The sequence below is a fragment of the Haemaphysalis longicornis genome, unplaced genomic scaffold, assembly GCF_048455015.1.
Source record: "Haemaphysalis longicornis isolate Haplotype H1 unplaced genomic scaffold, Haemaphysalis longicornis Haplotype H1 scaffold_3, whole genome shotgun sequence".
NCBI lineage: Eukaryota > Metazoa > Arthropoda > Arachnida > Ixodida > Ixodidae > Haemaphysalis > Haemaphysalis longicornis.
This window is the reverse complement of record NW_027526335.1, coordinates 165,171,289-165,182,780: the sequence shown is the minus strand read 5'-3', so window position 1 is coordinate 165,182,780 and position 11,492 is coordinate 165,171,289. Positions and strand designations below refer to the sequence as shown.

The window sequence follows — 11,492 nt, the reverse complement described above, 5'->3', positions numbered from 1 at the left end:
TGTTTTCAACGTATAATGTTACAAGCAGCAGTTTGGAACAGCGATGGGAGATTCCATTTCAGCAGTCTGTGCGAATATTGCCTTAGAGGCTCTAGAAAATTCTGCGCTATGCTCGTACAAGACGGCCCCAAGATCTTTGTCTGCTAAGTAGACGACTGTTTTTGTGTGATCCACCGCCGAGACGTAATGCCTTTAATTGAGCATCTAAACTCTTGTGTTCCAAGCAACCAGTTCACCATGGAACAGGAAAATAATGGACAGATCGCCTTCCTCGACGTACTTGTGAGACGGTCGGCCAAAGGATTTACAACCACTGTGTATCGAAAGCCGACCCACACGGGTAGATACCTGGGGTTCGACTCTGCGCATCCTATAGGCCAAAAACGCTCCGTCGCCGCTGCACTCTTCTCACGCGCATCACGAATCTGCTCTGAGCCTGGTCTGCGCAAGCAAGAGCTAGCCGTGGTAAGGAAGGACCTTCGCAGTAACGGCTACCCTTCAAAGCTTGTGAGGACGCAACAATTGCGGGCTTCAGTTGCCTCCTCCGAAAGGGTTCCTGAAGAAGACAGGCAAAAACGCGCTGCCGTCCCCTACACGCAAGGCATCAGTGAAGCTCTTGCAAGGGTGTTTGGCACATATGGCGTTAAAACTGCACACGTGCCAACGAACAGGCTTAAGCAGAAGCTGGTACGCGTGAAGGACCCTTTAGAAAAATCAAGATTCCCTGGAGTTGCCTACAAAATTCCATGCAAGGATAGCGATGCATCCTACATAGTTCACTGGAAATTTTTAAAAGAAGAATTCAATAGCACCAGAACGATGTCAAAAAGGGCAATGTAAGCTGAAATGCCTTGGCGGATCATCACCTGGCTACTGACCACGTCATCAATTGGGATTCCGCAAGCATAATCGCATCAGAGAAGCGCCTGTCGACACTACTTTTAGAATCAGTGCATATTCAACCAACTAAAAACACGATTAACCGGTCGCGGGGTAATCTCCCCGAGATACACATGCGCACTCTGCGCCACCGAACCTATAAATAAACGAGACCTTTCACCCCCCTTTCATTGTGATCAAGGGACCAGTAGGGGCCCCAAAATGTCTTTATTTGTTTATTTGTTTTTGACCAGGCGAGTGCCTGCTTGTATTTCATCAACACCGAACTAACCCGCCTGAATCACCACTTTATAGACATTGAGCAATTCTTTGAATTGGTTTATTGTAGCAAGCAACCACTTTACGGACATTGAGCAATTCTTTGAATTGGTTTATTGTAGCAAGCTGTCTTGTTTATTTCCTTATTTTTTTTGCATTTCCTGTCTCATTTGAAATTGGGAGACCAGATAGCTTTTACTACGGGTCATGCACTGGTGACAACAAATATTTGATTTCACTTTAAACAATTTTGAGTTCTGTTTTATTGCTCACCAGCCAATGACCTGAAATATAAGAGGCTCTTAAAACATGTGCTGGCATTTCTTTCCTGCACTGTAGTACAACTAATCATGACTTTTATCATATTTTGTTCACAAATTGTAATATTTAGAAAGTATTCAGCTGAATGAAAACGTTATTTCAGAAGCATGCGCAATCAACAAGGCCTCAATGACTCTCCCCACGTGGTTCACTTGTTTCTGTCACAAATAACCTGATTGCAGCCACATTCCACCCAAGACGAAGGTAACATACCCTCTGGGATGATGAATATTTAAAATGCCTTACGAGTAAGTGCTCAGCACATGAAATTGTGGCATTAAAACAGAAGATCCATCTGCGGCATCCTTCACTTGGGGCACCGCTTGATCACAAACTTCGAGAAGCTGAAAAATGCTCCATGCGCCGCTCCAGCCAGCAGAAACAATGGAGGACGCAAGTTGGTAGGTGGACCGTTGGCATCCTGCGATTGTGAAGATTTTTATTTAGTAGATGCTCTTCTTTTTGTACCATTGTTCATTTTTCCTTTAACAAGCAGCTGAACTCCTGCAGGTTCTACGAATCATACAAGCATAATAAAATGCAGCAATGCAGAACAATTGGCAGGTTACCTCAATTTTTCTTTTCTAGGAATGAAAACAATGTAGGTAATCTATACACAACTACAATCAAACCTTTCAATTTTTACCTACTTCACTCCTAACAAGCCCGCATACACGTTAGACATGTGAGAAAGCTGCTACATTTATGCCCACAAACTTAATCAGGCATCAGAAATCGGCAGGGAACGACGTGTTACCTTTAAATGGCACTTTTTTTGTTCAAAACACGTAAATGGGCGAGAAAGGCCCATAACTATGATTTCGTACCCTTATCTGGAATGGTTTTCAGGCAATGCTTACATCTCACTTCAGTACCTTCAGGTGGTGGAGATCTTTGAAAACTCATTGCGGGCAAGTGGGTTGTGTTCAAGCTCTCGTATCTTGCCAGCATATGCTGGATTCCAGCATTCCCAATTCAACGTGACGACTCGAATGTGGTGGATGCAAGAAAGAATAAGCACACGCCAAGGGCGTAGCCGGGGGGGGGGGGGGGGTCCAGGTGCTCCCCCCCCCCCCTTCTTCATAATGTTTTATGCCAAGGCTGGGGTGCGGTTTAGGCAGCCTGAAAAACCGCCTGAAGTTACCTGCAGTTTTAAGGACATTCTTGCTCACATAAAGCTGAAAACAAGGGCTATGTCAACGTCTGATCCCTGCGCCCGCTCCAGATGCTGTACCTGTCAATATATACAGCCCGGCTGCATTTCGCGCCGGATACACCGACAAGCACCGGGAACCTGCCGCGAGCCGATCAAAACAGCCCCACTGTTTCAATGGCGGAACAGCACGGCCGGGGAATGGCAGAACAGCAGGAAAAGCCGCATATAGGCTTACATGTGGTCGGGAGCGTGTCATTCCTTGTCTTTACACTGGTACAAAGTATAATCACATGACAGAGCATATCGCTGTATTTTGTTCAGTCAACTATCAATCCTTGATATGTTTATTTTTCTACTGACATCGCATTTCATTGACTATTGCAGATCCATAATTTCTGCTGCATAAAAAGCATTGCTCTGCCCATGTTGTATTTCCTCCACATCAACAAAACTACACAATTCTCCTTATTGCGGAGCTTTGTTTTTTTGGCACTATTCCACTGTTTCCTTGACCTCCCTCTTGGTTAGAATCAGCATTCTGTATTTGCTTAACCGGAATTTTACTGAAGCCATGTCTGTTTCGATTTAACAGATAGAAATATGATGAAATTTAAGAAACGTGCAACAAGCTCAACATTCAACAGCAGTGCAATAAGGTGTTCTGCTTAGCGCAAGTGTACTACTCACGTTACTAGCACAAAAAATAACAAAAGGCGATTACTTAAGGACGAAGACGCACGTTTGCTAGCTTCACCGCCATAATATACGAATGCGCCGCATGTACAGTCCACTGCGATTCGATGGTTGTTGCGGGAAAGCTACTCTTTCAAACGAAGCAGAAAGAACACCAGCTTTAGCAAATATTCCATGCAAGTTTCGTTATCGTCGGCGTAATAAAGGGCAACCAAGTCCAAGTCTGTGGTTGATAACAACGAATGTACAGCTTGAAACCCAAAGGGTGGCAAGTCAGTCGTGCGGGCCATTGTTGTATCATGGAACAGCCAACAAGGGAGCGAAGAGTGCGAAATCTCGATTTTCATGGTTCCGAAACGAAACCGTGGGCTGGTGGCACGCTTGGCCGCTCGATGCTGGCGCGATAACCTTCAAATCGTGCTCGACTGTACTTCATAGCTGACAAGAAAACTTAATAGTCCCTTTTCTAAAGGAAAATCTAAAACACGAGAATCTTGATAGCAAACATTCAGTGTTGGCCTCCACTTCCTCCCGACGAACTTCGGGGACCGCGCGCCACTCACGAGCGCACTCATGATCACGCTCACGAGCGCGGGTCCGCCTAACCACCTGCTCTGCGGACGAATGATTCGCCCGTGGTCTGCACATAGACCAGCGAACGGGAATTTAGGTGATCCTAATTATCATCACCATCTAAGCTCCTTAAAGGGGCACTGACACAAAAATTTTGCATCTTGTTTTTTTTGTTGCGATAAGTAGCTAGTGACCTACTTATAACCTGTAGAAACCTCATTTGCTTCAGCGTGCGACGGTTGTTTAATTAGAGGCATTTTCAATGCGGCCAGTCGCAGTTTCGGTTTCAGCGAGTGCCGCGAAACGATGGATTTTGTGGATTTTGTGTGAACAAAGCTGACCACGTGACCGTCGGAGGGATATCACAGTTACAGAGCAGAGCCGCCGTAGCACTGTCGAATCCGCATCGACGGCAGTTTCTGCGAATGCCCCCCCGTACTGATCTCGTGAGGCGCCTAATTAAAAAGCGACCGTGGATGTGACGCAGGCGCTGCGAGTGCAAATGCTACCGCGGCTAACGAACGACGCGCGACGCTCGAGACGGTGGGTGGCAAGACGCGCGCTGGGAGCAGCCGGCCGGTCTGCCTACAGGTCCGCCTACAGATGTGTTCGGCTTAGCACTGCGGCGGATATTCGAGTGCCGCTCTCGTAAGCGGTGCAGATGACAATTTTTAATGCAACCCGCCATGACATCATTAACTCCTTTCTCATGTAAGCCACCATGGTCGGGACTTGGGGACAATTTCGTGCAGCGGTAACAAGCTATCACTCGAGCTACCTGCGCCGGCGTGGGCCACTTCGCGGCCGTGGCCGCCGTCTGCACAGCGACCGTGCGGCTTGCTCAGTGGGCTTTTCGTGCCTCCGGCGCGTTTCCGCATCCAATGGTAATAAACAGTAATCGAAACAGAGTGCCTGGAATCGCTGTAGAACTTTGGTCGCGGCCCAGCTGCCCGATGAGCTGACGAAATCACGGCGCCTCCGCCGCCAACGATCGGGTCGTTCGTTCTCGAGAGCAGAAGCTCCGCCCTCCGGCCCTCCGATTGGAGCGGCGAGCCGGCAGTGCGGAAGCGGCAAACACAAACTCGTGACGTGTTTGGATGTTGTTTATTTACACTTGCGCGTGGTCCTCTGCTGGCCGCTCGGTTGCGTTTCGCACACTTCAAAATTGATTTTAAATATGTTCTAGGCTGTATTCACCGCTGGTATTTTGCAGATGATGTATATGTGTTCCCACCAATCTATCTCCGAAGTTATCTCGCCTTCAAAATTTTGTGTCAGTGCCCCTTTAAAGGAGCCATGAAGAGAAAACACAAGTTTGGTTCATTCAAAAGATTGTCTCGTTAGAATCATACTGACACCACTTTTAACGTAAACTTCGCTCAAATAAGCTACATAATTAGGAAAAACGGGAATGGTCATGCGACCCACCAGCTCATTTCCCGCAACAGAACCTATAATGTCACATGAGCTAAGCTCTGCGATTGGCGGAGGCTGGCAGAAGCAGACGCCAATTAGGTAGAGCTTACAAACTAGACGAATGAGCGATTTGCGCTTAAATTTAGGGCACATTCTTTACAAAGCAATAAGAATGATGGGACAAACAGTGGAAGTTACGAAAGCACATGTAAACATAGAAGTACTGATGCGTTCTGCTGTTCGTACTGCGCACAGCATGCTTGGTTTAGCTGTGCACAGCACTGCGGGGCTTGGGGTTGTCTCAGACGACACTGGCCGATTGACGCAAGCAACGGTGTCTTACGTGACCCCATTTGTCGAGCGAGCACTGTTTCAGGGAACGAATATTTTCTCCCAGAACAAAAACAAGCCAGATTTAAATGCGGGCAAAAACAAACCAAACGCTTGCCACGGTATGGTGGCGCCATCTAGGTTACAGAACGTAAAAAAAACGCGGGAACAAACCAACACCGCTGTACAGGGTGGAGACAACCTTTGAACGGTCCCGTGCCGCCGCAATTGGGCCAACAGGCTCAACGCGTTATTCTTTTCATTTCCCACGAGACCCAGCAACGCGAAACAGACAATATGATTCAAACTTCTTCAGTAAACCGCGTTGCGGCGATAATTTTAGCGCGGTTTTGACACAATGACTTGCTTCGGCGGCGAGCGAGCAACCGAAAATGGTGGCGCCAGCGTATACGTGCCTCTGCCCTGTACGGCGGATGCGTGAATGAAGGTACTCTAGGCTGCAGAGCGGTCGGTTCCTGTGATGTCATTTGGGACCATGAAAACGCACGATTGAGCGGGAAAATCAAAATTTTAACCTAAATTGTTTAATTTCTCAGTGAATAAAGCACCGTTTGTATCCAGACAAGTGCTGGGGGCACTATAAAACACGAAATCTTTCGAATAAAACCAACTTGCATTTTCTCTTCATGGCTCCTTTAAGGTGGGCTTTACAGTTAGCGTTGAGCATACACAAATCGCATGTTAAAGTCAGTTATTTCAAGCATCGTTTGCAAAACAACGCGCAAGATGCCTTGCCAACATATTTCCCCGTCCCATCTTTTGGTCGACCACGGCTCCCCCCCCCCCCTCCCGAAAAAAAATTCCTTGCGCCTGGCAAACGCCCAATCAGGAGTACGTTCAGCATGCACGTCGGTTGTTTAAAAAAAAGGGTGTAATGTATTGCTCAGAAGACTCAATGCTTGCACGCATCTTGGAATCTTGGAGCAGCAACGGCCTTGGCAGATGTGTTTGAGTGGTTTTCCTCTCTCATAACATCCACAGTGCTTTCAGGAAAAGCCCCAGGCCTAACAATTAGCATGTTCCAGTTAAGAATAATGCTGCGGATACTTTACATTTTTCAAATCTTTTTCTTTGTGGAAGGATGTTTGTTTATTGGCGGTACAGCACTAGCGTGCGTAAATCGCAGCCTTCAGAACCCCAATCAGGCATGTTTAAATGGTACAGGCAGTTACATAACTATTTGAAAAAGTGGACTGCAAGGACTGTCAATTCACATGATAGACATCCAAAAAATAGCTGAAAACAGAACTGGTAAGGCTTTATCGAAGACTAAACTACAAAGGTAATAACATTTTTGTGTCACCACCTAAGAAATATGGCTTCACCGTAAACATGACTAACACCAGGAAGTTCGTATACATGGTGATTAACTGCTACGCCCACATTATGATTTTGGGTGAAACTTTGAGTTTTCCGAAATTAACAATAAAGGTTGCCATTGAGCGCCTACATGTTAGGTTATGCATGAAACACCAATAATTGTTACGGGGGAGAGAACTTGTACATACAAGTGATCGAACAATATTCAAGTATGATAGCCCACTGTGCTACCAAAACTGTGTTTGAAAACTTACGTTCTGGCGGCCAAACACTGTTGACAATGCTTGTGGCTCTTGTCCGGTTGAATGGAGGGACGTGATGCGCTCAGACCGTCCAGAGGTCTAAAACGGGATGACACATGATTACCACACATGCAAGAATGGAAATGATTAGGTGCACGAATGTTACGTCTCGGGCAACACAACATTCAGCCAAAATCACTGCCCGCGTACCGCGGCACCGTACGCATGGTGAGGTGGCTCGCCGCAAACGCAACGAAGCTTGCGAGGCGCGCACATTCGCTCGCAAACGATTCTCCCTCGCAATTCCCAACACGGCACAAACGACTGCGGTGATCAACGAAGCCGAAAACGCTGCGCAGCACAGTTTAGAGGAGTAGCCGCCCGTGTTCTGATAAACTACGCATAAGACGTGGTTCGCAGTGGTGAACTCTGAAGCTGTTCAATATAGTGCTGCGGAATGGGAAACGTTACTGAGTTACTGAGCGCCACGGCGTTACTGAGCGCCAGTGTGTTTAGCGGTCAATGCAAGCACCACAATCTTTCGCACATCGCCTTTCTAGAGACGAGCCCCTAGGTTCAACCTCGCCAGTTCAGTTAAACAATTCACACACGCGTGCTCCTGTTAACGAATCCTTAAAGCGGCGATGACAGCTACAAACGACATCCAGTGACAAGAAAGGCGGCAAATGTGACGAGACAGCTTACCGAGAGGAGCCGACGCAGAAGAGCGAGCGACGTTCAGAGGCAAGCGCCAACGAAATTAGCCGTCTTCAGGTGGCAAAGTTGTTCTCAAATACTCCATCGCGAAGTCGAACACGACAGACACAACCGAAGACGACGAGGTGCCCAATTAATCATAATAACTGCGCTTGTTTAACCGCACACCACTGTAAACACGTAAGACGGGTCACGGGGTATCTGTTCCGGAATCCGGCCACGCCGCCGCGCGCCGTACTCAGGGAATCGGCCGTTGGCAGGGAGGTGCGTAAACAAATTAAAACGACAACAATAAATAATTGCCTCTTTTACTGAATATAACATAATCTTTAGGTTTATTATTTATTGTGTGTATTATAATAAAGAAGCTTAGATATTTAAAGTTTACAAACACAAAACGCGAACTGAAGCTTTTGGCGCTCGATTTGAACGTTAAAAAAAGCAGCAGATAGTAAGATAACACTGCGCAATGAAATTTGGCAGTGTTCTAGTGTAAGTAATCGTATTATTATTTGGCGTCTGTTTATTTAGCGCCCGATTTCATGCCCCTACCTCCCCAACTTTTGTTTTCTTTTGATATCTGCCTTGTTCTCCAACGTTGTTTCTGCAGGAGAAACTATGTGGTCTGTTTATTGCATTTGTACACAATATTTACGGTCGCTAACAATAAGAATTGAATAAAATTGTGATTGCTAGTACGTTATAACTCCACTGAGTGACGAGAATGACTGTTGTCAGAGAGGGCTATGATTGTGCTGGTGGGGCAGGAGAGGAACAGGGAACGACGGAATGATGATACAGATGTCACAGTTCAAGGCTGTGCTGTGCTCCGTGCAAGGCTGTAGAAAACAAAAAGTGGGAGGGGGAGTGTTATTCTGTCGAAGTCGTAACAAGCAAGGGCTGATATTTTTTCCTGTTTCAACGTCGGTGCTGCCGATGCTTTTTATTGAATTTGGCAGCTTTTTTTTTTCTTTTGAACATTTTTGACGAGGTTGGGAGGATGGTGCAATGGGATGTCTTTTTGAAATTATATTGCATGCATGGCCTCAATCAATGAAGAGTTGAACACCTTTCCCACACCTTTTCAACACCCTTCCTAAAAACAGGGTGTTGAGGTTGGTCAACACCCTTTTTTTCACGCAAAAAGGGTGGAGAGCTACGAAAAAGGGTGTGGAGATTCAAGAAAAAGGGTGTGAGGGCCTCCCAACACCCTTTTTTCAATTATTTTACACCTTTTTTGGCCAAAAGGGCGTAAAAAAGTTTAGTGTGTACGTCTCCTATGACGCCCTGCTGATCCCGGTGCAGCCGTACAAAAAAACTGTGCCAGCCTGCGGTAGGTGTGGCTCTGTTGGACATCGACCCGACGCCTGTCCCGGCCCCAAACCTGACCTTTGTGGCATCTGCGGAAAGGCGGTGCCGCTCACGGATGGCGCCCGTGCCCCACATGAGTGTACGCCCAGGTGTGCTCTGTGCGCTGGTTCCCACGTCACCGGGGACCGGTGCTGTAAGGAACGCTACAGGGCGCCGCCACCCAAGCCGTCCACTCCTCCATCGGAAGGTCAAGCCGGTCGCAAGAAGCGAAAGCGTCGTCGCCCACGGAAGCCGCGGAAGTCGGGCTCTCGGGAATCGCCGCAGGGGGCTCAGCCTCCTGCCACCAACACTGACCCGCCCCCGCGCCCTGGAGCGGTGGCTATCGGGCCTTCCCGGCGAGGCCCAACTCCGGACGGACCTACGGCCAAGAAGCCTAACACAGGGCAGGCTCCTCCCGCCCCATCCAAACCGAACCAGCCATCACCTCAGCTCAAACCCGCTGCCCTGGGGGATTCATCGTGGGCGGCCCGCGTTCGGAAGGGATCCCAGGTGAGCGGCTCGGGCGGGGCAGCCTTTTCGCCCACACCCTACGTGATCTCCCAACCCAAACCGCCAACCCCTTCCACTCCCACACGGGAACAAATTGAATTCCGCAGGTTACAGGCCCAAGTTGCCTCGTTAACACAGACGGTGGAGGCGCTTGTGAACCGTTCGTCCTCACCTAATTCGACACCTCTCGGGCAGGCGCCGGAGGCGATGGATAGTTCCCCCTCCGAACACAGGGAAACCGCTGCGAACCTCGGCCCGCTTGAGGAGCGCCTAAGCAACCTAGAGGCCCAGATGGCGTCCATAGGGACCATGATCGAGAATCGATTGGCTGCCGCCCTCCAAACCGCTTTTGACCGCATCCCGGGCAAGATAGCGGCCCAGATGTCCCAACTCACTGTTAGCACCCGCCGTCCTAAGCTTAAGCGAGGGTCTCGTTCTCAAGCATCCCGGCCCCTTTCCAAGGTGACGAAGGTAGACGAGCAGTCTAACAGTTCGACTGCGACCTCGGAAGTGAGTACCGGATCGAGCAGCGGAGCCCCTATGCAGCCCTTTGCTCTCCTGGAGGCCCCCCACACGTTTAGTTCTAGCGATGGCGGGCAACGGCCCTAGATCACGCTGCGACCGTGCAAATTCGGCTATTTTTACAATCCTACAGTGGAATTGCCGCGGATTTAAGGCACGCAATAAGCGGGCTGCTCTCCGGCTCCACTTAGAAACCTATCCGCAGTTGCCCGCGGTAGTGGCCCTTCAGGAGACGGGCGAGCACGTAGCTCTCACAAATTATACCGTGTACCAAAGGGATTCACAAACCGCACTCTGCGTACATCGAAATTACACCGCCAAACTGGCGGATCTCGACTGCGATCCGCTTTATTCGTACGTTATGGTGACTCTCCTCCCGCTTAGGAAGCAGGATCAGTCCCTACACATCCTCAACATCTACAGTTCTCCCAAACTGCCTAACGTAACTTACGCTGATGTGTTTACCAAAGCCCTTACGGTGGCAGGTAGGGAGCCGCTTGTCATTGTAGGGGACTTTAATGCCCCTAGTCCTCACTGGGGTTACCGTAAAGCGGGATTCACACGACGGAGAAACCCTCTCACGGAGGCGGACGGATATGTGACGTCAACAGCACGTGACCGGATTATCCGGCCTGGCGGCGCATCCACACGTGCGGAGCTACGCGGAGTGCCTAGCAGACGACAGCGCCGAGGAACAGGTTCCATTCCCCGCCGAGGGCCACCGCCGTCGAGCGAAAACACGCGGAGGCATTTTCTTTCGCGGAGCCACCGCGGGCTATCCCCACCGAGGGGCGGAGCCTAAAATCGGTCACGGGAGCGGGTCCCGCGGGCCAAAAAGAGAGGGTTTCTCCGTCGTGTGAATCCCGCTTAAGGAGGAACGGCGTGGTAGAAAGTTGGCGGAACTTATTTCCACCTTGGGCCTCACTATCCAAACCGACCCCGCACACCCAACCCGCATTGGCAACTCTGTAACTCGGGACACATGTCCTGATCTCACACTTACCAAGCACATCAGGCATGCAGAATGGCTCAACACCGATGAAACCCTCGGCAGCGACCACTGCATTCTTCTCACAACAATTCGGACGCATCCCCTTACCCGTCCCCATCAACAAGCGAAACTTCCGGACTGGGACAAGTTCCGTTCGGAGTACACGACTTCG

At 49.2% G+C, this 11,492-nt stretch overlaps 1 pseudogene; it reads left to right on the top strand.

Moving 5' to 3' along the window:
• The first annotated feature begins 3,771 nt into the window (after positions 1-3,771).
• On the top strand, positions 3,772-9,905 carry LOC144175513 (uncharacterized; annotated as a pseudogene).
• The last annotated feature ends 1,587 nt before the right edge of the window (positions 9,906-11,492 follow it).